We start from the raw sequence: 27,547 nt of genomic DNA on the forward strand, positions 1-27,547 counted from the left end.
TATGGGCTTATAGGCTCCATGAAATGTGGCTATATGTTTTGATGTGGGTATTGTTTTGGAATAGTGCATTCAGGGCTGCCAAGGGTATTTGTTATGTGTGCTCTATCTATGATGTCTTCAGGGTTTAGGAAGGTTGCATTTAAATACCTCAGCATATGTGAGTCTATGTATCTGCTTTGAACTGTGTGTTATTTGTGCAGCGTGTGTACTACTGACAGCGTGATTGACATTAAGAGTACTTTTATGTGAAAGCTTTGCCTCCAGTGATATTGTGTGAATACGTCTCTCACATACCATATCAGCTTGATTGAGAATTAACTGGTTGTCAGTAAACATGAGGCAATTTCTACATTGCATTGGGATGCCCATATCCACCAAGTTGGTAACACAGATAATGGAAAGTTGTATCCATGGCAACAGACCTTTTTTATTGATTAGACAGTTAGAGGGACAATATAAAGTAATATCAGGATTATCTGATTTGCAACTCTGGAGGCAGTGCTTGTCACTGCAAACTAATTACTCTGTGTTCAGTTAGGTACTGGTGAAATTTCAAGGGCGCTTTTACAGGAAAAATGTCGACTCAAGGTGTTTGCGCCTATGCAGGGTACTGCCAAACACTTGAGAGGAAACTAATTAGTTGACCCTGTTGACTTATAGACAAAGTATTTAGGGAGATATTCTAAAGTAGGTAGCAGCAAATTCAGCAGTACTTAATGAAAAGAAAGACTTAGCTTTGTCAAGAATGATGAGAAGAGAGGATTCACCTGAATAGCTACTGCTTGGCTACTACTAATGCTGGACTCACCACAGCTTCACACTGCTGGGATATAGTGCTCCTTTGCTTCTTCTGTCAGCAGAAGCAAAAGAATAGCACAAATCCCAAGATGAGAAACAGGACACAGGCTCCAAAGCTTCAGGGCACCTTCCATGTGGCCAAAATTTCAGGCATCTCCAGCTATGGTGACTAAATAGCAAGTTTGGCGACAAGCCCTTTAGAGATTTTTTGCCACCAGAGAGAGCAAGACTGAACCTTGAAAGGATAAAGATAGTCTTGTCACAGTTGATGCAAGGGGCTGTAGGCTTGTTGTAGCTTTTTCCTGGTAGATGCTTTGAATAGCAACCAGACCGATCAGGAAGGTCAAACACAGACACTCTCTTCCAATCAGAAACAGTCAGGAATCAATGCACTCTGCTCCTTCTCTCACCAGGAGCAAACTATAAGCACAAAATCCAAACTGGCACCTATGAAGCAGTTATCAGGCTTTCAGGTGATCAGTACTTTCCAGGAAATAATGTCCCTGTGGTCCTTCTCTCACCAGGAAAAAAATAGAAGCACTAATCCTAAAATGACTGTTGAGAGGCAGAATGTGGGCTGTCCAGTAATTGTTGTTCTTATTCAAGTAAATGTTGCAGATTTTAAAGGTAAGCTGGAAAAATGGGTTAGTATCCTAACAGCTGCAGTGTGCATTAAGCAGTTAGATCTAAAGGAGTGTGTAACTTAAGCTTTAGCTATCTAAGTGGAGAAACTCTAATTTTAAATGAGCAAGATAGACTTGAAGGGGGTGGGAACTTTGTATTCTGGCTCTATGGAATGCAGTGGGATGGTCAATAAATTTAAATAGCTGAAACGGAGTGATTTCACAATACCAATGAAAGAGGAGAGAGAAAGAAATATGTGGTCAGATTAACATAAGGGGCAGGCAACTAGGACAGTTGAGTTTAAAAACACAACAGCACTAGGGTGGAAGGGTAGGGGAAAACAATTTCTGTGTGACTCACAAGAGAGACAACTGCAGTTTCCGTCCTACTTTAAATATGCAATTAAAAGCAGAATACAAGTAAAATACAATGTAAAGAAAACATATCACAATATACAAAATAGAAGAAAGCAATGGAGCAATATTTATTTAACATTTTGTTTAGTGGGAAAGTCTGACTTGGAACAAAGCCATTTTCAGCAGAGGCTAGGGGAGAAATGCTGCAAAAGCATGTCTTTGTAATGTGGGAGGAAACCAGAGTACCCGGAGGAAAGCCACATGAATGCAAGGAGGACATGCAGACTCTACACAGAAGACACCCCAGCCGAGAACCGAACTGGAGAACATCTTGATGTGAGGCGACAACGCTACTGCTGCACCACTGTGACGTCCAATATAAAATATGAGAAAGCAAAAACAAGCCAACCATCTGACCTGCGGGGTTCTATTTTGCTCCACTGCTTTCTTAGTGTACTTGTTCTCCTAGGTGAAGTTGAGGTTTAAGCTAAATATTGCTACATGGAAGACACTCAGCTATATCTCCTTGTTTCAAAACTGTATGTTAACCTTTGATGCTACAAAGTGCTACCTGGTTTCAGCATGTTTCCCCTCAAAGATATACAGACTATGGGGAAATCTGTTATTTGCAGACAAGGTGCAGGATCTAGAAGTTACTTAGATAATGCGCTGTTATTTTAGGACCAGAAAGAAGGAGTAATAACACCTTCCTGTTGGCATTTATGGAACTTCACCCAAATCAAGCAGTTGATTCCTTCAGAGGGTCTTGTTGCACTAATATACTAGTTTCATCATATGTGTATTATTGTAATTTTCTTTAACTCAGATATGTTCATCATATTGATCACTACTGCAGTACCTAAGTGATATGGGTTATATCCTGCCAAGGATATAAAAGCCAGGCAGCTCCAGCTAGGCTGAATAAAAGACAGGTTTATGGAGTATGGCACAGCGACTCTTGCACTGTGCCTCACACCCCTTTCCTGTGTTTGGCCAAGTTAAGTCTCCTTTGCACATCTGGCTTGAGTCGTGCAGCACACATTGTTGAAGGCTCTATACCTCTCAGCTGCTAAGATGTAGACATAGTGCTGTGATTTTTGTCCTCAGATTTAGTCATGCTCCTCTTAGATTTATGATGATGTTCATCGTGTTTCACTGTTGCAGTCATGACTGTAGGGTTCTCCCCTGCCGGCAGGCAGTCCTCGGTCGGCCAGAATCCCAAAGTCTGGGTCCGGCGTCGGCTGTTCAACCATGCTTCCTGATGTCAGAGCGCCAGGAGTACAAAGCTGACAGCCGACGCCATGTTCCCCAGTCTTTTTTGCCGTGCGGTGATAGCAGTTCGCAAGTGCCGGTCGGCTGACTCCTGGCAATCTTTTCTGAACAAACTTCAGTCCGAAGACTTTCTTCTCCTACTCAAAGCTAAGTACCCCGTTGGGGAAACTTTTTTCTTGCTCCAGTCCTATGTCAGAAAAAGTTAATAATTGTATTTCATGTGGGAAGCAAATACCTCATAAGGATTTTCATTCTTACTGTATTCCTTGCTTAGGCCCTGACCACGACGTAGCTAGTTGTCGGTTTTGTGCTAGATTCAATCAACGTGCAATTAAACGAAGGTACGATTTTGCATTTCATTACTTCGGTAGGCGTTTTAATTACAAAATGTCGTCGGATACGGTTCCGGCTACCGGAGTTCACAAACGACGCAAGGACAAAGACAGGCCTCCAAGGTCCAAATCTGACGATATCACACAAGCGGAGCCAGCTTCAGGTTCGGCCGTCGTCAGTGAGGCGCTTTTGCAGCCCCTGTCGTCGGCCATTTCGGAACCGATGGCCAAAACGGACTCTCACGAGGAGCCAACTAGGCCTTTGAATATTTCTATTGCAGGACCTTCGGACAATGCTCCTTCGGATGGGTCCGGAGCCGCTGTGCAGGTACCGGCTTCCGAAGGGGTTTTCAGGCCTACTCAGCTTCTAATAAAGGCAAAGACAAAGGCAAAGACTCCTTCCAAATCAAAGACTGCAATACAGGCCTCTTCTGAACTGGCTCCCAAGTCACAGAAACAGTTACTTAAGATGGCGGAGGATCTACTTACTATGATTAGGGGTTCACATCCCCCTCCAGATAAAAGGCCAAGGCAGGAAGTTTGTTATGACTCCTCTGATCAGGCTTCTGTTTCTTCAGTTTCTTCTTCTGACCAGGAATATTCTTTCCCTCCTTATGAGGATTCTGATGCTGAGGAATCCTTTCCTTCAGCTTCTCCCCCTGAGGATTTCTCTTTTGGGGAAACTTTGCATGAAATGAGGGAACATTTCCACTGGGAAGGACAGGAGTATTCGGAATCTAAGAAAAGACTAAGGGATTTTCTTCTTCTTCCCCAACATAGACCCCTGGCTATTCCTCCTATTTTGGATATCGTGGATGATACTTTTTCGGAGGCTAACTTAACCCCTGACTCTTTTCCTCCTGCTCCTGTTAAGCCTGATAGATATTACAGGGTTCCTGATTCCCGCCAGTTTTTATACAAGAACCCTACTGCTGACCCTGAAACCATTTCTCAGGGTCCTAAGGGAGTTAAGGCCGCTTCTGCTAAAAACCCCATTCCCACTGAGAAGGATTCTAGATCTTTAGAAAGATGGGGCAAAAAAGTGTACACTTCTGCTACTTTATCTATTAGGGCTTTAAACTGTCAGTTTCATATGCTGAAATACCAGCAATTTCTCTTGTCTGTTTTAAAATAAAAGCTTACTTCCATTTCTGCCTGTGCAGATGATAAGGAATTACATAACTTAATGCATGCCACTGAACAAGTTGGGAAGCATGGTTTACACTGTGGATTTGATGCCTTGGAGGCTTCTTGTAGGGCTGCTGCCTCTGGCACAGTAATTAGAAGGCAAGCATGGTTAAAGGAACAAAATTTGCCAGAAAAAGTAAAAGCTAAATTATTGGATGCTCCTGTTCAGCATAATGTTTTGTTTGGATCAAAAGCTGAAGAGGTGATTAAAAAGATGGAGGACAAGGCGAAATCCATGCAAACAGTTAAAGATTTCTTACAAGTACAGCCACCCAGATTTAGCAGGAATTGGCCTACAAAAAATTGGTCCTTTCCCAATTCAGACAGGCCTCAGAGGGGTAGATACAGACGCTCCCGAGGAAGGCCTCAAACACAAGCCTCTTATAGACCAAGACAGTGGACTGCTTCCACCCCTAGGGGAGGAGAGGACAGGTCGCAAACTCATAGGAAACAGACTCAATGACTCCCTCTATTGGGCTGCAGGAACTTCTTGCCTGGAAACCCCTCTCGGAGGAAAACTTTCTCTTTTTCAACGAAATTGGACTCATATAACCCAAGACAAGTGGGTTCTCGATGTGCTCTCAAGAGGTTACAAATTCCATTTTCATACCCTACCAAGGCCAAGCGGATGGCCAGATCTTCCAAAACATCAATGGACAGAGGCCTTAAACCAGGTGGAAGCTCTTTTGGCTATGAAAGCCATAGAACTAGTTCCACTTTCAGAGATGGGACAAGGTTTTTACTCAAGGCTCTTTCTAGTCCCCAGGAAGCAAAATTCATGGAGACCCATTCTGGATCTGTCAGCCTTGAACACCTTTCAAGAGATTCCAAAATTCAAGATGCTTACTCTACAGCAGCTACTTCCAATGATATCCAAAAATGCATGGATGGTAACTTTGGATTTAAAGGAGGCATATTTACACATTCCCATCAGTCAGGAACGCAGAAAATACCTCAGGTTCAAGGCCGGATTGAGGCTCTTTCAATTCTCTGCGCTGCCCTTTGAATTGTCTACTGCGCCCAGGGTCTTCACCAAATGCCTGACTCCAGTAGTAGCTTACTGCAGACTCAAGGGAATTCAAATTTACCCTTATCTGGACGACTGTCTTATTCAGGCAGACAGCAAGGAGGTCTTACTCCAGCATCTACGGTTTGTTCAGGATCTCCTCAAGTTCCTGGGATTCACTGTAAACATAAAAAAGTCAAATTTGACACCCTCACAACAGATAATTTTTCTGGGCGCTTCTTTAAACACAACAACCCAGATGGCATTTCTGATATACGAAAAAAAGTTTCAGCTGGCTTCAACTTTCAAAACTTTGGCAACTTTAACTCAGCTATCTGCAAGGAGATTCCTGCAGGCTTTGGGTTACATGGCCTCCTGCATCCTTCTCGTACCATATGCAAGACTACACATGAGGAAAATACAGTGGTACCTAAAAAGTGTATGGTCTCAGCATTGCCACAGTTTAGACATACTGATCTCCATCCTGCCTTGTCTTCAAAAGGAATTCCTTTGGTGGTCCAAGGCATGTACTCTAAACAAAGGAAAACCCTTCTGTCTGCCTCCTGCCACTCAGATACTAACCACGGACGCCTCGGATTATGCATGGGGAGCCCATTTTCAGGGCAACTGTCTGCAGGGCTTTTGGACAAAGGATCAGAAGCACCTGCATATCAATTTAAAGGAAATGTTAGCCGTTCAGAAAGCTCTAATGGCCTTCAGGAATCTTCTACAACCAGGACAACTACTGATACGGACAGACAACACCACAGTTATGTGGTACATAAACAAGCAAGGGGATCTCATTCCTACCCCTTTGCAGACTAGCCATGGATCTATGGAACACAGCTCTAGCTTGCAATCTGGACCTTCAAGCTCAGTTTCTACCAGGGAAGCAAAACTTCCTGGCAGACAGTCTGAGCAGAAACCTTTCGGATCCACACGAGTGGATGCTGGACACCGAAATATTCAGGATGATAACAGCAGTCTGGGGATGTCCTCACATAGACCTCTTTGCATCCCATCTCAATCATCAACTACAGAATTTTTGCACCTGGACTTTCCACGAACAAGCTTGGAAAGTGGATGCACTATCATTCAGTTGGAGAAACCTCTCGGGATATGCCTTTCCGCCTCTTCCTCTTCTTCCACGGGTATTATTAAAGATCAAACAGGACAAGCCCAAGATGATAATCTTGCTGGCCCCAAATTGGCCTAGACAGTTTTGGTACCCTACTCTGAAAAACCTTTGTCTGGAGCCCCCTTGGGTTTTACCACAGATCTCTTACATAAGGGTCTCTCTTTCTCGTCCATTAAGATACATGCCTCTGCTATTTCCGTTCATTATAATACAGACCCTCCAATCTTTTCCACCAGCTCATGGGACAGTTTCTCAGAGGAGCTAAGAACTTAAGACCTCCTAGATCTCCTCCCATTCCTGCTTGGGATCTCAACTATGTTTTGGAAAAGCTCACCTTACCTCCTTTTGAGCCTGCTGCCTCTTCTGACATCAAGTTTTTATCTTGGTAAACAGCCATCCTATTAGCTCTGACCTCTGCCAGGAGAATTTCAGAGTTGCAAGCTTTTATGGCTGTGGAACCTTATGTTATTTTTCATCAAGACAGGGTGTCTTTGAGGACTAATCCTACATTCATGCCTAAGGTGGTTTCCAGAGTGGCTTTAAATCAAACTATCCACTTGCCAACTTTTTTCCCCACTCCTCAAAATAAAGGGGAAAGGATCTTACATTCCTTGGATGTAGACAGACAACTACGTTTTTACCTGGACAGAACCAAGGACATCAGAAAATCAGAGCAATTGTTTGTTTCTTATGCTTCAAGTTCCCAAGGTAAAGCCATTTCAAAACAGACCATTTCTAAATGGATTGCTCATGGAATCAGATTTTGTTATTCACACCATGGAAAGCAAATTCCAGGGAGTATACGGACTCATTCCACCAGAGTTGCTGCCACTTCAGCTGCCTTCCTCAGGGGAGTTCCTACCAAAGACATTTTGGAAGCTGCAACTTGGAGTTCAGTGCATACTTTTTCAAAGCACTACAATCTACCTCTCTACTCTTTAAGTCTAGGGCAGGTTTTGCTTCTGCAGTCTCGCAGGGCCTTTTAGCCGCCCCTTCTACTTTATGACCACCTCCCTTTCATTCTGCTTTGGGATTCTACCCTACAGTTATGACTGCAACAGTGAAACACGATGAACATAGTACAGTTGTGTACACTTACCATAAATGTAGATGTTTGAGTGTCTTCACTGTTGCAGTCTGGGTTTCCCGCCCTCCTGTCCCCTCTTATTTTTACTTTTGTGTGGTTCCTTTTTTCACCATTCTTCTGAGGTGTATTTGCAAAGGATATGGGACCTTACTCATTTTGGGACTCCTGACATCTGGGGCAAGAAAAACTGGAGAACATGGCGTTGGCTGTCAGCTTTGTACTCCTGGTGCTCTGACGTCAGGGAGCATGGTTGAACAGCCGACGCCGGACCCAGACTTTGGGATTCTGGCCGACCGAGGACTGCCTGCCGGCAGGGGAGAACCCTACAGTCATGACTGCAACAGTGAAGACACTCGAACATCTACATTTATGGTAAGTGTACACAACTGTACTTTCCTCATAAAGTTAGACCTGTTTATGTGTACATATTGTATTAAATGCATAAACTAATCTATACAAACATTCACTACGACTAACTATATAGGATCCAGTAGTATTTAAAGACCTTCTGTTGTGGAAAATAAAATGCTCCTCTTTCTGACCCCTGCTATGGTGTTTAAAGATCAGTGCTATGATTTTTAATGCTTGAATGTTGAGAAAAAGAAGATATGTACCTACCATAATGTTCCATGTGAGTTGTCTATCTTGCCTTCATTCTGTACTGATGGGTTCGACCATTTTCTAAAGCTCAAGGTCTGCAACTAGCTTGTGGCTCACTCCCTATCCCATGATGCTGTAGGGCATTCCCCAGATCTTGTTTGCTGTTATAGAAATACTAGTATGTAATCAAATATACATGTATAAAGAAAAATGGTTTAGTGTAAGCTGGTAAGCTAAGAAGAGGGTCAAAGACCATTAGGTGCCAAATTGTATCTTCTCGTTTCTCTAGGAGCCTAAGGAAGCGGGTAGGATGGTGGGACGTAAGAATGAAGGCAAGATGGACAACTCACATGGAACGTTGTGGTAGGTACATAACTTCTTTATGTGAAGCTGTCCTATCTCACCTTTATTCTGTACTGATGGGACAGCGTCCCTAGCACCAATTTTCTTGGTTGACTCACAGGAGTATATTCTTCAGAACAGTGGACGCAAAGGAGGCCCTGTCCCTGGAGGCCAAATCTACTTTGCAATGAGTGATAAAGATATGAGGCTTCACCCACGTGGTTGCTGCACAAATGGTGTCTGCTGGTAATCTAGCACAAAATGCAGAAGTAGTAGAGACAGATCTAGTAGAATGAGCTTTTACCTTGTCTGGTAGCTGTTTTTCTTGATTTATAAGTGAACAATATGCAGTCTGACAGCCATCTGAGTAGTTTTTGCTACGGGCAGACCTTTTTTTGCACTCTGAAAATTATATAAATATTTGATCCGTTTTCTTGAATTCTTCTGTTCTGTGTAGGTAGAAACGCAACTGTATATGAACATCAAGTTGGTGAAACATACATTCTGCCTTATTGCCATACTTGGGCAAAAAAACTGGTAAGTCTATGGACTAGTTCAAATTAGAATCTGAACATACTTTTGGTAGAAAGGTTGGATTTGTTCGGAGTGACACACTATCATTGTGGAACAACATATATGGTGGTTTTATAGATAGTGCTTGTAACTTTGAAACCCTCCTGTCTGAGGTAATGGCTACTAGGAAAATAGTCTTCTACATTAATAACTTTAAGTCACATGATGATGAAGGTTCAAAGGAGGGGAGAATTATTCTGGATAGTACAAAATTTAGGTTCCAGGGTGATAGTGGGGGCTTAATGGGTGGTCTCAAAAGAAAAAGATTAGTGCCTCTCAGAAAAGCCTTCGATAGTTTGGGACATAATGTTTGGTCCTTCATTCCTAAAATGAAAATTTGAGATTGCTGTTAATTGCACTCGAATAGTAGCTGCAGCTGCTCCCTCATTAAAAAGCTTCATCAAGAACTTTAGGTTGGAAGAAATGGGTGCTGAATAAGGATCAATATGATTCTCTAGTGACCAAATTGAAAATCTCTTCCATTTGCTGAGATGTAATCTTCTGGTAGATGACTTGTGAGAAGAAATCAGGATATGTTGTGCTGCAGATGAAAGGTTTTGTAGCCTGGCTATATTTGGAATTGGAGCAGCCAAGCTGTCAACTTGAGGGTCTGAAGGGATGGATGAACAGCCCCTGATGAATGGATCAGAAGATCTGGCACTGGGTCCAGAATCCAAGGCTCCTCCTGAAGATGAGGCCATAGGAAGGGGAACCAAATCTGGTGAGGCCAGTAAGGGGCTATCATAATTAAGGTCCTTCACAAAGCACTGGCTTTCTGAAGAATTTTGGGTATCACTGGAAAAGGGAGAAAAGCATAGAGGAGACCTAGAGGCCAATCTTGCATAAGTGCAACCCTTGGGGGTTCCCCAGAGGGGGGGGGTTAGGATGAAGTAGCTGCTGCATTTTGTGTTTGTGGACATGGGAAAAAGATCGCAGCAAGGCTGGCTCCTTTTTTGGAAAATCATTTCCGCTACTTCTTGTTTCAAGAACCACTTGTGAGGCAATAGAATTGCTCTGCTGAGTTTGTCTACTATTACGTTGGATTTCCCCGGGATGTACGTTACTATTAGAAAGCGTTGGGAGGAAGTCGCCCACTGCCATACTCTCAGAGCCTCTCGACAAAGGGGATAAGATTTGGTTCCTCCTTGTTTGTTTATATACCACACAACTGACATGTTGTCTGTCTGGACTGCAATTGTTCCCAGTGGAAGAGAGTGTTGAAATGCCTGCAATGCCAAAAGCACCGCTCTCATCTCTAGGACATTGATATGCAAATGGGCCTCGTAATCCTGCCATGTGCCTTGGGCTGTCCTTCCCTGATAATGCCCCCCACACACCCTGTCTGGGAGGCATCTGTAGTCACTGTGGCTAGAGGAGATGGGAGAATGAAAGGGCGACCTAAGGTCACTTGATCTGAATGTAGCCACCAACTTAGGTCTCTTTTGCAAGATTCTGTTTTCATTACCTGGTGCGACATCAGAAGTTCCTGCATGGACCATTGGGTGAACAGGAGCCACTGTAAGATTCTTATGAGCATCTGAGGTAGGGGGATTGTAGTGATCGCTGCTGCCATCGTACCTAATACTTTGAGAATTGTCCTTGCTTGAATCTTTGTTCTTGAGAGGAGGTCTCGAACCTGTGCTTGTAGGGTTTGTATCCTGTGTGGTGAGAGTTTTACCATCATTGTAATCGTGTCTAAAAACGATATGTTACGATGGCAATAAGGCAGATTTTTCTTAGTTTATTGTAATTCCAAGTTGGGCACAGGCATTCAAGGTGGTGCCTCTTGCTTGTGAAAGTAGATGCTTGGTGGTGACGGTTAGGAGCTAGTCGCCTAAATATGGAAACACTCACTATCCTGAACTCTTCAAGTGAGCTGTAAGCACTTCCATACATTTGGTAAATACTCTGAGTGCTGTAGTGAGACCAAAGGGCAGAGCTCGCAATTGGTAATGACTGGCTGCCAGCCGAAAGGGCAGGTGACTCCTGGATGGCCTGTCCAATTTTATGTGGTAGTACCCATCCTGGAGGTCTATAGAGCACATATAATTATCTTTTCCCAGAAAAGGGAGAATTGACTGCAGTGTAACCATCTGGAACTTTTCCTTTTTTACAGATTTGTTTAGTCTGCTGAGATCCAGTATGGGTCTCTAGTCCCCTGTTTTCTTTGGAAATAAAAAGAACCTGGAGTAAGTCCCGGATCCTATTGGTCTGCGGGGACCGGTTGGATGACTCTTTTTTTCTAGCAACTTCTGAACCTCTATGGTTGCTTGTTTCCTGTGACTGAGTGGAACGTCCAGAATCCTTTTCATTAGTGGGGGTGGTATGGAAAAGGGTATAGAGTAACCTCTGTATATGATCCTTTGTACCCACTTGCCTTTTGTTATTTTTAGCCAGGTGTCTGAGTACAAGGATAAGCGATCACCTGACTGCCACCAGAGGGGGACAGGCAGGCCTCCTTTCAGGAACACTGAAAAAGCTTACCGAAAAAAGATCCTTGGTCGCCTTGATTTTGCGGACCCCCTCTGCCACATGGCTGGCGTCTTCCATTATTACTTCCTCCTATTCCCCTGGAGGAAGGTTCACCACGTGTGTCTTGAAAGGCTCTTTGACTTTAGGCCTGAACAGTGATGAGCCATCGAAGGGGGTATTAATGAAGGATGACTTGAAGGGTTCTGCAAAGGTACACAAGCGTATCCAGGAATGTTTCCTAAGGACAATTCCTGAACCTGCCATCCTACTCGCTCCATTGGCTGCATAAGAGATGAGCCTCATGGATCAATTAACTACTGAGTTGATGGTGGAGAACTAAGAGGATATTTTATCTGCCACTCCCATAGCTACAGAACCCTGAAGAGTATCTCCAAGCTCCTTTAGGAGATCTCTCTGTAACCTGGTGAAGTGAGGGAGGTAATTCAGGGACCGAAATGTAAAGGTCACTGAAGAAAACATGCGCTTACCATAATCTGTCCATCATACGTGACTCTTTGTTCGGAGGATGGACAGACATGGATGTTTCTGATAACTCCTTTTTGGTGGCTGCCACCACCACCATAACATCTACGGGAACACCTTTAGTGAGAAAAGTCTGGTCTTCTGGGGATGTTATGAACTTATTTGGCCTCCTAGGGACAGGTTCCACTGTGTCCAGAGACACCTACGCTTTTTGACAAATTAATTCCATGAGCTTGTCGAAAGGCAGAGACACCCAAGTGGCGGAAGACTGAGAGCCAGAAGCCTTCAGGTAAACGGACTCCTCGTCAGAAGGGGTGGTGGATTTCCAGCCACCTCTCTGCTTAAGGACTTCTAAGACGTCTGCAAAGGCGGCGTCTTCAGAGGGCGATTGTGGGGACCCTTCCGATTCATCGAGGTCCGTGTCTGATGTGAGTGACTCCTCCAGGGAGTCTAAATGCTTCCTCTTACACAGTCTCTTTTGGGGTACCTATTCGGATGGGCATTCTGGAGAGGTTCTGGAAGAGAGGGGGTTTGCCCTCTGGGGCTTCCTGAGGCTTCAGGTCTCTACTCTGTTGTTAGATCGGCTGTGCAGAAAGAGATATCGGTACCTTAGGGGGAGGAATAAGAGGATCTGACAGAAAGGATGCTCGTGAGGACAAAGCTCTCCTCATAGCCGCAAAAGCCCCCCTCCAGTGGTACGAGGAAACCCCGGCTTTGAGGAACCAGAAGATCCCTCCAGCACCACAAGCGGAGGCTCAGAGACCGAGGTAGGAGCTGAGTTCACCTGAGCTGAGGCCCCGAGAGGCAAGTTCTGAATCAATAAAAACTCGATCCGACTGTCCTGTCCGGACCCAACCAGGGAGTGTGGGCTCCTAGACACCTCAGATGGCACCGAGGTAGTCAGAGCAGTCAGAACTGAAGATGCCGAAGTAGGTCTCGGCCCCAACGGCTCCACTTCTATCAGTTCTACACATTCCGGCTCCGAGCCTACAGTCTGGGTCGGAGGAGGAGGAATTGACGTAGAAGGGACAGGTCCTGTCGGTTCCGAAGCCGATTGGGTCGGTTCCGACAAAATTTTGGCCAGCGTCGACGTCCTCAATAGGTTCTGCACCAGACGATCCATATCCAAGTCTGAAAGGCTCCTGGGAAACAAGAGGATAGAGCTGGAGATGCCACAGATTGTAGTATTGGTGACCTTAGTGTAGGAGAAACCGGCTCCAATGCAGGTGAGCGGCTCCTAACTTGCAACACCTTTGGCCCAGAAACAGATGGAGCCGAGGTGGAAGGTCAAACAAGTTCAGTGGGCTCTGAAACTTGTGAAACTTTTTTAGATGGTTCCGATCCATCAGAAGATGGTCTTTTTGAGCCCATGTCTGATTTTTGCGAGGGGGATACTGATTTCTTTGGAGGGCTTTGACCCTGCTGTAAGGCTTCAGAAAAGGTAGACTTAAGTAGGCCCTTAAGTAGGGGTTGGGGGGGGGGGTGGCCTAATTGTTAAAGTGTTTGCCTTACAAACACAAGATGCAGTTTTTGAGTCTCACAAGGGATAATTGGCTAGGCTTCAAAATGGCTCGTAAGGGCATATAGCCTAGCACTAACCTATGAACCTTAAGGATCAGGTTATTCTTTCTTTCATGAAGGACTCTTGAGCTGAAGGAGTGGCAAATCGAACAAGACTCCTGTAAATGTAGTGCCCCCAAACAATAAACACAATCAGTATGTCCATCAGTAATGGACATTTTTTGAGAGCACTTGGGGCACCTTTTAAAATCCTGAAGGTTTGGTCTCCTTAGACTGCTTTGGCATCTTGACACTATATAACACAACACACACCAAGAAAAAAGAGAAAAAACAGCTCTCTAATTAAAAACAGGCTCAATAGCACTCTAAATAAAAATGAACTATAAGGGGAACAACAAGGGATTCACACACAAACAATTTTAATACTCCTTGCTGAAAAAGAAGAAAAGAAAATCAAAAATAGCACTCTGCTAGAAATACACACCTAATAAAGATATACAATGAAAACACAGCCCTCTAATTAAAAGTGGGCTCTATAGCTCTCTAAATAAAATGAGCTACAAGGGGAACAACAAGGGAATCACACACAACAATTTTAATACTCCTTGAATAAAGATATACCATGAAAATTAGCCCTTTAATTAAAACGGGCTAAATTAACACACACTAGCCTCAACCGCAGGCTGATAACTTGACAAAAACTCTAAGCTATTACCAAGAGATTTCTAACTACTCTAACCACAATTTCTACGTAAGAATATATTTGTAAAGCACACTTGTAACTAGGGGTAGGGGAACTGAGGCTTAACAACACCTGGCCAAACAAGAACTAACAGACACTATATATATATATATATATATATATATATATATATATATATATATATATATATATATATATATATATATATATATATATATATATACATACAGAGAGAGAGAGAAGTGCTATAAACACACGCATAAGAAAGGAAATCATTAAACTAGTAAACTATATAAGAATTTTTTAGAAAAATTAAGGTTGACAAATAGAAAAAAACAATTTCACTTAGCCAGAGCTAGATGAGACGCTTGATCCTTTTCAGCGGCAAACGAGATCTGGGGAATGCCCTACATCATCATGGGATAGGGAGTGAGCCACAAGCTTGTTGAAGATCTCGAGCTTTAGTAAATGAGTCTGAACAGAGGATCGATTCTGAACCCATCAGTACAGAATGAAGGCAAGATAGGACAACTTCACATTTAAGTTTATGCTGCATCCAGATGTAAATTGGTAGTTGTGCTATGACTTGCAGGTCTTGACTGATATAAGGCACAAAAAAGCAGGGATGTTTTGAAAACTAAATACATAAATTAAATGCACCATTTGGGGTTCATGTTTGAGAATCCTCAAATCCAGAGTTCATCCTGTCCAGCTAGTCTTCCTCTCTTACTTTACTAGTTAACTGCTTGTAAATTATTTAATGAAAATTAATCCAATAGTTTTCTCGGAAGACTTTATGTATTTATTGATAAAAACTTGTATGATGTGTTAGCACAGAGGAACAGTTAACAGACCATAGTCGTACGATTTTTAAACTAGTAGTTTAGTTGTTTTGAACATAAATTTAATTTGATAGAGAATAATAACCAATGTTAAGTTATCATTCTCGCCTTCATTCTTGCTGGATGGGTTCGGAGCCGACTCGGCCTATACTATAGCTCGAGAGCTATTTTTACCGGCTCGAGGCAGCCCTATATCCCACAATACCATGCGCTAAGTCCCCAGATCTCGTTTGCCGCTTCGCTGCGAGGTTGCGTTTTTACCAGTTCAGGTCAGTAAAGAACTCTTTTGTGGAAATTCTTAGTTTTTCACCTAGTTTTTTTTCTATCCTTACCTTTCTACTGTAGTTTCACTCCACTTCCAACTATAGCCAGGCTTCCCTTTATTTCTCTTCCTGTCCGTGATATCATTCTTGCCTCCCATAAGTCCAATACTAGGAAGACTTATGCGAGTAAATGGAAGCGTTTTTCGTTCTGGGCAGAAGCTAGGTCCTTAGATCCTTTTAATGCACCAATTCATAAAGTTCTAGATTTTCTGGCGGAGCTTTTTCATTCAGGGTTGTCGTCGGCCATTATCAGAGTACAACTAGCGGCCATTGCCAATTTTCATGTAGGGCTCTCTTAAACCAACATTATGTCCCATAAACTCTGTAAAGCTTTCCTCAAGGGCATCTTCTTGCTCAGACCTCCCATTAAGGATCATCCTCCACAATGGGATCTAAATTTAGTGTTAACCTCATTAATTCTCCCTCCCTTTGAGCCTGCAGCTTCTTGTTCCCTCAAGCTTCTCTCTTGGAAAACTCTGTTTTTGGTGGCTATAATATCTGCCAGAAGGGTGTCAGAACTTCAGGCCTTGTCTGTCCGTCCCCCTTATTTGGTTTTTCATAAAGACAGGGTAGCTCTCAGAACGAATCCTTCCTTTCTACCAAAAGTTTCTTCTGAACAAATCTGAACCACACTATTGACTTGCCTGTTTTCTTCCCCAATTATTCAAACAGGGCTGAACAGAAACTACATTCCTTGGATGTTCATCGTCAACTGCGGTATTATCTAGACAGGACAAAACAATTCAGAAAGTCAGAACAGCTCTTCCTCTCTGCTGAAGGAAAGAAAGGACTTCCAGTATCAAAGGTAACTCTTTCCAGATAGTTAGCATCCATCATTACCTTTGTCTACGAGTTGAGACACAAACAACTTCCTTCAAGACCTAAGGCTCATTCAGCCAGGGCACTATCAACCTCAACAGCCTTTCAAGCAAGGTTACCATTAGATGCCATTTGTGCAGCAGCTACATGGGCTTCTCAACATACTTTTATTACCCATTACAAACTTGATATAGCTTCAAGAAATAGAGCTGACTTTGGTTCCACCGTACTCGGGAGTCTGTTCCGTTGAGCCAACCAGGACCAAGGTGCTAGGGACGCTGTCCCATCCAGCAAGAATGAAGGCGAGAATGACAACTTAACATTAAGAAGTTATGTACCCACCATAACGTTCCATGTTAGTTGTCTTCTTCTCGCCTTCTTTCTTGCGTCACTCCCTCCTGCCCCCTAGCCTGGACAGACTTGAAGGTCTCTGAGTCCTTCTCTTTCATGACACATAGTTATTCAGGGTTACCCGTATCATGAGTATTACCAGCAGGGAGACCGTATTTTTATATAATGGCTTATTTTTTGGTAACAATAAAACTATACTATGTGTTAGTTGTCAACGAGATCTGGGGAGTTAGCGCATGGTATTGTGGGATATAGGGCTGCCTCGAGCTGGTAAAAATAGCTCTCGGGCTATAGTATAGGCCGAGTCGGAGCTGAAGATTGGCTCCGAACCCATCCAGCAAGAAAGAAGGCGAGAAGAAGACAACTAACATGGAATGTTATGGTAGGTACATAACTTCTTATTATATTACTTGGGAATTCTATTTTCCCAAGGCATCCAACTGCAAAATCCTTAATATACCAGAGTTTGTTGACACATTTTATGTAAAAGAAAATGGACAGTGTTTCACTTATTATTATTTATATTTTGCAGGTGTCGCAGAAACAAGACAGGGACTCTTTCTGTCACAGAAAGCCTACTCTTTCAAGCTGCATGGGACTGTTTAGCCATAAAAAGAAGTAACCCCCTGTTTTGCTTAACACTGGACATCTGGGATCAGTTTCCATACCAAATCAGTCTTATTGCTGAATGCACAAACTATTATATGTCAGAAATCTGAATCTCTTCTCTTGGCAAAGGATAGATTTTTTAAAAGATATGGATAAGAGAACAGGTTGAACACACTTTACTATTGCTCACCTGTTTTCTGTACAGAAGTATTACTTACTAGACTGTTGTGTGGCTGCTACCATAAAGTCATCACCACTGTCAGACATGTAATCTGAAAAAATAATTATTTATATTATAAAGTACCAGACTTGATGCTTATTTCCATTCAGGTCCGGGCAAATGACAAGAAACTCAAGTATTTATTCTTCTTGAACAGTCCATCATTTATTAATGGGAAGATATGAGATGGGCTGCTGCACTTTTGAGCTCCTACTACCCCAAAAGGTTACAAATTAATGTTTATTTAATTAGTGAAATTTACTGGCAATGCTTGGTGATTTATTACTAGGCTTGATTACAACTGAATTTGCTATAAAAAGTCTGTGGGGGGGTAAAAAACATTTTGTTCTATTAACATGTTAATCTAATGTCTAAAAAAATATCCTGTTAAGTTCAATCAAGATCATTGTTTGAATATATAAAAACGTACTGTGCCGTATATAATTTCACCTATTTCTTCTTGGTATTTTATTAGTGGATTCACAGTCTTAATACCATAATTTTCTTATGACATGAGCTTGAGTTTCATTTACTTCTGCCTCATATAGGACTGATGTAGCTGCAAGTAACTTGTAATTTGTGAGGTATGTTTAATAAGAAATTAAGATTGTTCTGTGATCGTTTGTTGAGGCTGAGCCATGTTACAGGGTCTATTTCTAGGATGTTATTTAAGATTTCTTATAAATTTCTCCAAGCTGGCAGTGTTGAAATTTATTTTTCCCTGTATCTGTTTTTTTTTTTCCTTCTCCAATGAATCATTCCCCCCACGTTTTTTTGGTATTTTCAGTTTCCTATTCTTTGATACTGTTTTCAACATAGTTCTTGATCTAAGCGCGAGATCCACTAAGCTGTAATGGCATGCACATTTGCCATCAGTTTGCTCATCAGGTAAGAAGATTTCTTCATCAGGAAATGTATCCATCTGATGTTATTAATGTGCATTCCATTCATCACCGATGGGTTCAGTAACAAGCCCTCAGAACCAAGTCGGCCTTGCGCCAGCCAAAAAACTCTTGAGCTAAGAATTACCCATAATCCCTTCTCCCTGTTACCTCGGATCTCGTTTGTCACATTGCCGTAAAGTCGCGTTCAAGCCAGCTCTTAGCTAAATCTTTGATATTTTTTGGATATTTTGATATTTCCAAATAGTTAAGTGTTTTTTTCAGATAGTGTGTTACTTTGCTTCGCCTATATTTTCCTGTACCTGTGTATTGCTAAGTCTTCTTTCCAACTTTTCTGTCAACTACCTGTTGGTAATCTTTGTACCATCACTGGCACACTCCCTTCTCTCTACCCACTGTGGTAATTCTTGTACACCATTGCTGGTATTTTTTCTCTACTTTCTAGCTAGTTATAGCCGTGTGCTTAATTGCTTTCTCGTATTGTATTGTTGGTATTAACATGTCTGATAAAAAGGGCACTTCAGGCTTCAAACAATGCCTGAAGTGTGGGAGGAAAATGCCTAATAGTGACCTTCATGATGATTGTGTTTACTATTTAGGAGTGTGTCATCTCTTGGTACAACCCCCTTGCTCCTTCTGTCTAAGGTTTTAGCTCACATACCTTGAATGAGCGTAAAAATAAATTGATTTTGAAGGGCCTTCTCAAATCGTCTTTCCCAGAGGCTCGCTCTGCGTCAGAGGATTTATCCCCTCCTAGAAAAGAGGCAACATTCCATTCCCTCCTCACTCTCTGGTGAGAAGGAAAGACTGCCAAAACCAAAAATTCTAAAGCTTTCTGCACCAGAACAGTAGTCTTCACCTACGGCACCGTCTTCGGTACCATCTGTCAATAGCGTCGACACTGACTCCCTCAGCACCCACAACGTCTATGACACCGGATGTGACTGATGCAAAAATTTTGACCTCGACCCCGATTACGACTCTGAGTCCTTCCACGGCTCTGATAACTCAGATAGACATTGCTGCTCCTATAAAAGAAAAACCACAAAAGCACAAGCAAAATCGAATAAAAAGGAGCAGGAAATCTGAGGTAATCCACAGAATCAACAGAGACTCTATTGATTCTGTGGATTACCTCAGGTTTCCTGCTCCTTTTTATTCGATTGCTGCTCCTATCGTCTCAAAAATAGAGATGGTGGTGCCGTTAGACGTACAAGCATGGACCCGATATTCCCCGTCTGTGGACCCCTTCTTGGGACAGGCTTACAGTCCCTTCTTAGAGCGTCTAGAGTCCCCATCGGGGATATCCACTAGATCCATCAGGGGCCTCTCCGAACTCGATGTGGTGCGCCTTGTGGACCAGCTGCTGCGACAGCCACTGGGACTCCTTCTGATTCTAAATCCCAGTCCCTTCTAGGATTTAGGTTTTCTGCTTCACTGACTCCATCTTACTCTCCTCCTTCATCATCCTCCTTGCAGGTTCCGAAGCCCTCGACACCAACGCCTCTCTCAGCACCCTCAGCTTTCGTGCCCATAGTGGACCTCACTTTGGCCCCGGAGTCTACCCTTTGGCCTTTGGTTCCTTTGGAACCAGGTCTTCGTCAGCTTCGGGATTGGACTATAGGCTCCTTGGTTCCACTTTCAGCGCCGGCCTTTCCTACGGTGCCATCCATGGCTCAAGGAACCCTGTCGGTACCTTTGCAGCCTGAGGCTCCACTCCTGAGAGCGGGCTCAACAGAGTGGGGTGTGACCCCGGTTCCAAGGTTGTCCTTCTCAGTTCCAGGCTCCCATCCCTCTTAGGGTGGCCCTGCCTTCCAGGCGATGGAGAGGACTCTTGCCTCCATGAGCAAGCCTTTGGCATCGGAACCCCCATGTCCTCCCCCTGTGCTGCAGCTGTCACAGGCCACCATCCCGGATCGAGCATGGGGGCTGCAGGAGACCCTATTGCAGGGTGCCTTTTCCTCTTGGTCCTCCAAAAAAGCTCCCACTGAGGAGGTTCCTAGGAAGAAATCGTGCAAGAGGAAACACGTGGACTCCCCTGAGGAATCCCTCACCTAGGCTACGGATTACAGTGAAGGGGAAGGGTCCCCACGATCACCCCCTGAAGATGTCTCCTTTGGAGACATCCTGGAGATCTTGAAACAGAGGGTTGATTGGAACCTCAAAAATCCTTCTTCGGAGGAATCCGTTTTCCTGCAGGCCTTTCGGCTCGACCATCTACCTCGTGGGTGACCCCGCCTGCAGTCATGTTGGTTTAGCTTGTGGTGCAGCACGCCTGGAAGAACCCTGATGCTGTTGAAGCAATCCCCAAGAGACCAGACAAGATCCTGTCTCCCCCTGAAGAACATTCTCATTGGTCAAAAGGTCTACCAGTAGATGCTATGGTGGTGGCGGCAGCCACCAAGAAAGACCTAGCTGAGAAGAGCCACACTGTTCACCCGCCTAACAGGGAGTCTAGAGCAGTGGACAGACTGGGGAAGCGAGTTTTTGCTTCATCGACCTTTGCTATTCGGTCTTTGAATTACCTGGCACATTTCACCCGACTCCAGAGAGACCTTATCTCCAAACTCTCTGGTACTCTGTCAGGAAAGGTGTCTGATGAAGTTAATGAAAAGGTAGCCTCACAGCTAGTGACCCTAGAATGGATTTCTAATTCGTCCATGAGGTTGATTTCACATGCAACCGAAGGGGCAGCCAGAGCTGCGGGTTCAGGCATAGTTATGAGACATCACACCTGGATGCACCTGTGTGACTTTGTGTATCCTTTTAAGTCTTTCTTCCTTAACACTCCAGTGAAAGCATCTTCCCTGTTTGGCCCTAAACTGAAGGACACGTTAGCCAGGTGTGAGCAGGACAGAAAGACCTTGTCTGTGGTTGGTGTACGTTTCTTCACTCCTCGGCATCCCTTTTCCAGGAACCAGAGAAGTGGGAAATTGTCGCACAAAAAATCTCAGGGTTCTTTTCGTGACACGTGACAAATTCACCCCAGAGGCAGAGGGGGCAACAATTCTGGAAGGCACCCCTACAGAGGCAAAGAGGGTCTGCGTAATCAGGGTTCCAAAGATTCCTTCTCTGGACAGCCCTATTAGTACTCCTGAAGAGCGGCCCGATTTCTTTCCTCTGGAAGCAGTCGGGGGACGTCTTTCTCTGCACCCCAGTGCCTGGCTTTCCACTACCACCAACTCTTGGGTGCAGAAGATAATATCCAGAGGTTACCAAATCCAAAATCACCAAAACGAATCCCAGACATTCCACCCAGTCTAAGGGAAAAAGCAGCTCAACAAATAGAAAAGCTGTACTTAAAAAGAGTCATGCAGAAAGTCCCACCAGACCAGATAGGTTCCGGATATTACTCAAGGTTCTTTTTGGTGCCGAAAAAGACAAGGGACTGGAGGCCAATTTTGGACCTCAGCTGTTTAAACAAGTTTGTCAGCCAGACAAAATTCCGGATGGTCACGGTTCAGTCCATTCTCCCTTTTCTGGAAGAAGGCGATTTGATGTGCTCGATAGACCTTCGGGATGCGTATTACCACATCAAGATGGACAAATGCTCCAGAAGGTTCCTTCATTTCTGGCTGGGAGCCAGTCATTACCAATTCCGTGCCCTGCCTTCAGACTCTACAGCCTCCAGAGTGTTCACCAAATGCATGGCAGCAGTAACAGCTCACTTGAGACTGCAAGGATTCTGGGTGTTTCCATATCTGGACGATTGGCCCCTCACCTCCCCCACCAAGCATCTACTGGTAACAGCCTTGCACTACACCCTTTCTTTGGTGCATTGCCTGGGAATATCCATAAACTGCGAGAAGTCCAATCTAATTCCAACCCAAACCCTGGAGTTTATAGGGGAAACGTTCAATACCTGTTCTTGCTTGATCTCTCTTCCAGATCACAGGCTTCAAAGACTATGGATCCAGCTCCCAGTGATACTCTGCCAAGACTTGTTTCCAGCTCGACATGTCCTGCAGCTGTTAGGGTCAATGACAGCATCCATATCTATAGTACCCTAGCAGGGTTTCACATGATACTCTTACAGTGGCTTCTGTTGACCCAATGGTACCCAAATCAACAACCGTTGTCCTCCCAGATTTGTATTACAAATCGGTGCAAACTAGATCTTTCTTGGTGGATGAAGCCAGACACAGCACTTTGGAGCCGACCCTTCCATCCCTTCATCCCAGCGCCATCGTGACCATGGACACTTCCCTGATGGGGTGGGGGGCCCATTATCAGGGAATGACTGTCCAAGGCACATGGTCCGATTTAGAAGCCAATCTGCATATAAATGTTCTAAAACTGAGGGCAGTGCTTTTGGCGTTGCAAGCACTTCAGTCTGCCTTTCCTTCGAGAACAATTGCTATCCAATTGGACAACATGTCAGTAGTTTGGTGCATCAACAAACAAGAAAGAACCAAGTCCTATCCCCTATGTCGAGAGGCCATGAGAGTTTGGCAATGGGCAACAGCTTCCAACCACTTTCTGATAGCAACGCATATCCTGGGGAAATCCAACGTGATTGCAGACAAATTGAGCAGGTGCATTCTCCTGCCTCACGAGTGGTCCCTCAACTCCAACTTAGCGGCAAAGATCTTCAACAGTTGGGGTCAGCCTTGCTGCGACCTATTCGCCTCCTCATCTCACCGCAAGTGCAGCAACTACTTCGCCCTAATTCCCCTGCAGGGGAAGTCCCCGAGGGATGCTGTTCTTCACAATTGGCCCTCGGGACTGCTTTATGCTTATCCTCCCATTCCACTGATTCTTCAAGTTCTGAAGAAAGCTCTTCGGTTGAAAAGCAAAATGATCCTCATAGCAACATATTGGCCCCGACAGGTATGGTTGCCCTTTCCTGGCTTCATCTACTTTGCAGACTGTGGATCTTGGATCCAACTCCAGATCTGATATCTCACCCTCAAAGTTTGAGCCACCTGAACTTGTCCAGCCTCATGCTCACAGCTTTGCTTCTCCACTCCCAATGATCTCCAGGCATTGTAATCTTTCCTTGCCAGTATGTGGCATGATTCTGGCTTCGCATTAACCATCCACCAGGAAACTTTATGCTGACAAATGAAAAAGATTTTCAGTTTGGTCTAGACAGAGAGAACTATATCCCTTTTCTGCACCCATCTCTGCTGTACTCCAGTACCTATCTTAACTTTTTCGAGGAGGACACCGCAGCATTAACTATTCGTGTGCATTTAGCTGCCATTTCGAATTTTCATAATGGTTTTGGTGACTCCTCTTTAATCTCTCACCGTTTGAGCCAAACCTTTTTGAAAAGAATCTGTCATTCAAGACCTCCAGTTAAGCAGCCCACAGAACCCTGGAGTATCACGCTTGTTTTGCGATCTTTGACATGCCCCCACTTCGAGCCGGCAGCCACGTGTGTCATCAAGTTTCTATCCTGGAAATCTCTTTTTCTGGTGGCTATTTCTTCGGCCAGACGCATTTCCAAGCTCCATGCTTTTTGTACCAAGCGTCCTTACTTGATTTTTCACAAGGACAGAGTATCACTACAGACCAATCCTTCCTTCCTGCCCAAAGTAATGTCCGAGCTCTCTATTAATCAGACTATTGATTTGCCTGTGTTTTTTTCCTAATTTTTCCAACAAGGGAGAGTATTTTTTACATTTACTGGATGTTCACAGACAATTGAGGTTTTACTTAGACAGAACAAAAACAATCAGGAAATCAGACCAGTTATTTATTTCTATTTCTGGTCCAAAAATGGAAAAGTCAGTCTTTAAAGTGACTTTATTCAAATGACCCAGAGACTGTATAATTTTCATTTATACCCTAGAAAGGAAATCGGTTCTGCTAAACATCAGGGCTCACTCCACCATATCAATGGCAACTTCTCTTGTGTTTCACTCCAATGCTTCAATGGGCGACCTCTGTGCAGAAGCTACATGGGCTTCCCCCCATACCTTCATCACTCATTACAAATTGGATCTGGTCTCCAGGGGAAGGGCGTCCTTTGGTTCAATGGTGCTCAGGAATGTTCTTCCATAGGGCCACCAATGGATATAAGGTAGCTGGGGACTCTGTCCCATCGGTGATGAATGGAATGAAGATTAACAACATCAGATAAAGAAGTTATGTTTTACCGTAAAGTTCTATCCGTATTGTTGATCTTCATCCATTCATCATGTCCCATCCTCCTTCCCCCTGCTAGAGGGTCCTGGGGATATTTGGGTCCACTTCCTGGATAAGGTTTTTGCTCGGAAACAGCCTCTGCTTTACTTGTTAGAGCAAACTCAATCTGCGGTAACAGGGAGAATGGGATTATGGGTAATTCTTAGCTTGAGAGTTTTTGGCTGGCGCGAGCTTTGGTATAAGGCCGACTCGGTTCTGAGGGCTCGGACCTGAACCCATCGGAGATGAATGGATGAAGATCAACAACACAGATGAACCGTTATGGTAAGACATAACTTCTTTTTACTACCCATAATGAATGATCCAGTGCGGATATTTCAGGTCTATGGCTGAATCTGGAACAGAATATCTGTGCTGGTAAAGGACTGGTCAGTCAGTGGGTGCGAGTTAAGAAATCCTGATTTTCTAATATTTCTACATCATCAAACTGACTGTGTCTTTTTCTACTGTTACCCTCTGGTGCTAGATTTGACATAACTGGCATTTGTCTGTACATGTGCAGAGGATGGGTGTTTCTTTCTCCCCCTCAGCATCACCAACCCCTCTTTTCAGACCAACCATATTCGTGCCTGGACTTTATTCCAAGTCATGGGTCAGTAGCACTGCAGATGAGTACCTTAGTGCTGCAGTTGGTGTATCAGTAAAAGGTAGATCTAATGTTATCAATCTTCACTTAATCTTTGACTGTGGGTTTGTTTCCATATCTCGGAACCAGCTTGGCCATTATTTCAGCTCACTCCTTCCAAAAACTCTCAAGCTTAGCTTTACCCAGAATGCCCCTCTCAAGCTTACCTCAGATTTCATTTGCTGCTTTAAGTGCCAGATGCATTCCTTCCTATCAGCTCTCGAGCTAGCCTTTTTTAAATAACTGTAAGTGTTATTTCCTTTTTTCAAAAATCTTTAGTGAGTAGTAGCTTTCTTACCTCTTTATTCACTTACCCAGCTCCTCTTTCCTTAACACGAGTAACAAACCTTCGACTAGACGATTATACAGTAGCAAGTGGCAAAAAATGTTCAAAATGGGCTATAGACAGTAATCTTGACCCATATTCTGCACCAGTTCATAAGGACTTAGTATTTTTAGCATCACTTGTTGAGGCAGGGGAGTCCTCCTTGACTATACAAGTTCATCTGGCTGCAATTTCAAATTTTCATAATTGTCTAAATGATACAGCTCTAATGTCCCTCTAACTTCGTAAAGCCTTTCTGAAAGGAACCTTGTTGCTGAGACCTCCATACAAGGACCCTTCCACACCTTGGGACTTGAATCTGGTGCTACAATCTTTAATTAATTCCCCATTTGAACCATCTGCAAGCTGCGATTTGAAATATTTATCCCTGGAAAACCTTATTTTTGATTGCTGTTACTTCTGCTAGGAGAATATCTGAGTTACAGACCTTATCTTGCAAGCCTCCTTACCTAACCTTTCATAAGGACAGAGTGTCTTTGTGAACAAATGCTTCCTTTTTACCAAAAGTAGTATCTAACATTAGTATCAACCAGACTATACAACTTCCTGTATTTTTCCCAGATTTTCAAACAAAGGTGAGTATTGTCTGCATTTGCTGGATGTTCACAGTCAATTTTGTTTTTACCTTCACAGAATAAAGGAATTCAAAAAATCTGGTCAGCTGTTTGTTTCATTCTCTTCTGCTACTCTGGGCAAACAAGTTTCTATGGTTACTCTGGCTAGATGGCTCAAGGACTACATAACCTTCATTTATAACAAAAGGAAAGTGCAACTGCCAGGACCGTGTAAAGGCACATTCTATGACGGCAATAGCTGCTTCTGCAGTCTTCCATGCCAGAACTTCTATAGATGATATACGTGCAGTGGCTAGTTGGGCATCCCTGCATACCTTTATTACTCATTACAAGCTGGATCTGGTCTCTAGGAGACGAGCATCATTTGGTTCGATGGTGCTCAGGAATATTCTTCCATGAGACCTCCCAAGATTTTGGTAGCTGGGGACTCTGTCCTACAGTCAAGAATTAAGTGAAGATTGACAACAGCAGATAAAGACGTTATGTCTTACCGTAACGTTCCATCTGTGTTATCAGTCTTCAGTTATCCTTGACATCCCCACCATCCTTTCCCCTGCCTTTTAGGTTTCTTGGTGGAACGGACCTATCTCAGCAGGCTACATTATCCTTTTATAAATACAGATATGGGCTCTGATCTGTTATTTTCTATCTGTCATTATCTTATGCAAACTCGATCTGAGGTAATCTTGAGAGGAACATTCTGGGTAAAGCTAAGTGTGAGAGTTTTTGGAAGGCATGAGCTGGAATAATGGCCGAGTCAGTTTCGTGATACGGAACCAAACCCACAGTCAAGGATAAGTGAAAATCGACAACACAGATGGAACGTTATGGTAAGACAGAACTTTTTCTTGAATGTTTCCTGTTAAATTAACTTGATATCTGCTGGCTTTATCACTGTTCAGATGCAGGTTTGTAGAGGTCTACTTGACAAGTCACAGACGCGTAAAATCAGACTGTGGAGGTATATCTCCTTAGTAGTTTGGCATAGTTAAATAATGATGCTGTGGAGTAATCATCACGTTTTATGAATTGCTGTTTCCACTTTTGAGCCTAATCCACAAGCTGGAAGAAGTATATGATTGCATGTCTTCTTTAAAGTACTCAGTAATGCCTATGTAACAAAGTACATTTGGACTTGATAACAGATATCTTTCCTGCATACATATGATGGCAGGAGGTCATTTTTAAGAATATTTGCTATTGCCCGTCTCACCTGCCGTCCTCCTTAACAAAGTGGTCTTATCTGTTTCCTGAATGCTGTAACTGTCTACAAGATATGTTGAGGGT

The 27,547-nt window shown here is 43.6% G+C and overlaps 1 protein-coding gene across 1 annotated transcript in view; it reads left to right on the plus strand.

The window, feature by feature from the left end:
- LOC122809347 (mucin-17-like) overlaps window positions 1-18,103 on the plus strand; it is a 345,956-nt gene extending 327,853 nt beyond the window's left edge. Inside the window, exon 2 of the mRNA XM_044080764.1 lies at window positions 17,363-18,103. The gene's annotated coding sequence lies outside the window, so the exon portion shown is untranslated. The remainder of the gene's footprint in view (window positions 1-17,362) is intronic.
- The last annotated feature ends 9,444 nt before the right edge of the window (window positions 18,104-27,547 follow it).

The sequence above is a fragment of the Protopterus annectens genome, chromosome 8.part0 (assembly GCF_019279795.1).
Source record: "Protopterus annectens isolate FY-2018-M chromosome 8.part0, PAN1.0, whole genome shotgun sequence".
NCBI lineage: Eukaryota > Metazoa > Chordata > Ceratodontiformes > Protopteridae > Protopterus > Protopterus annectens.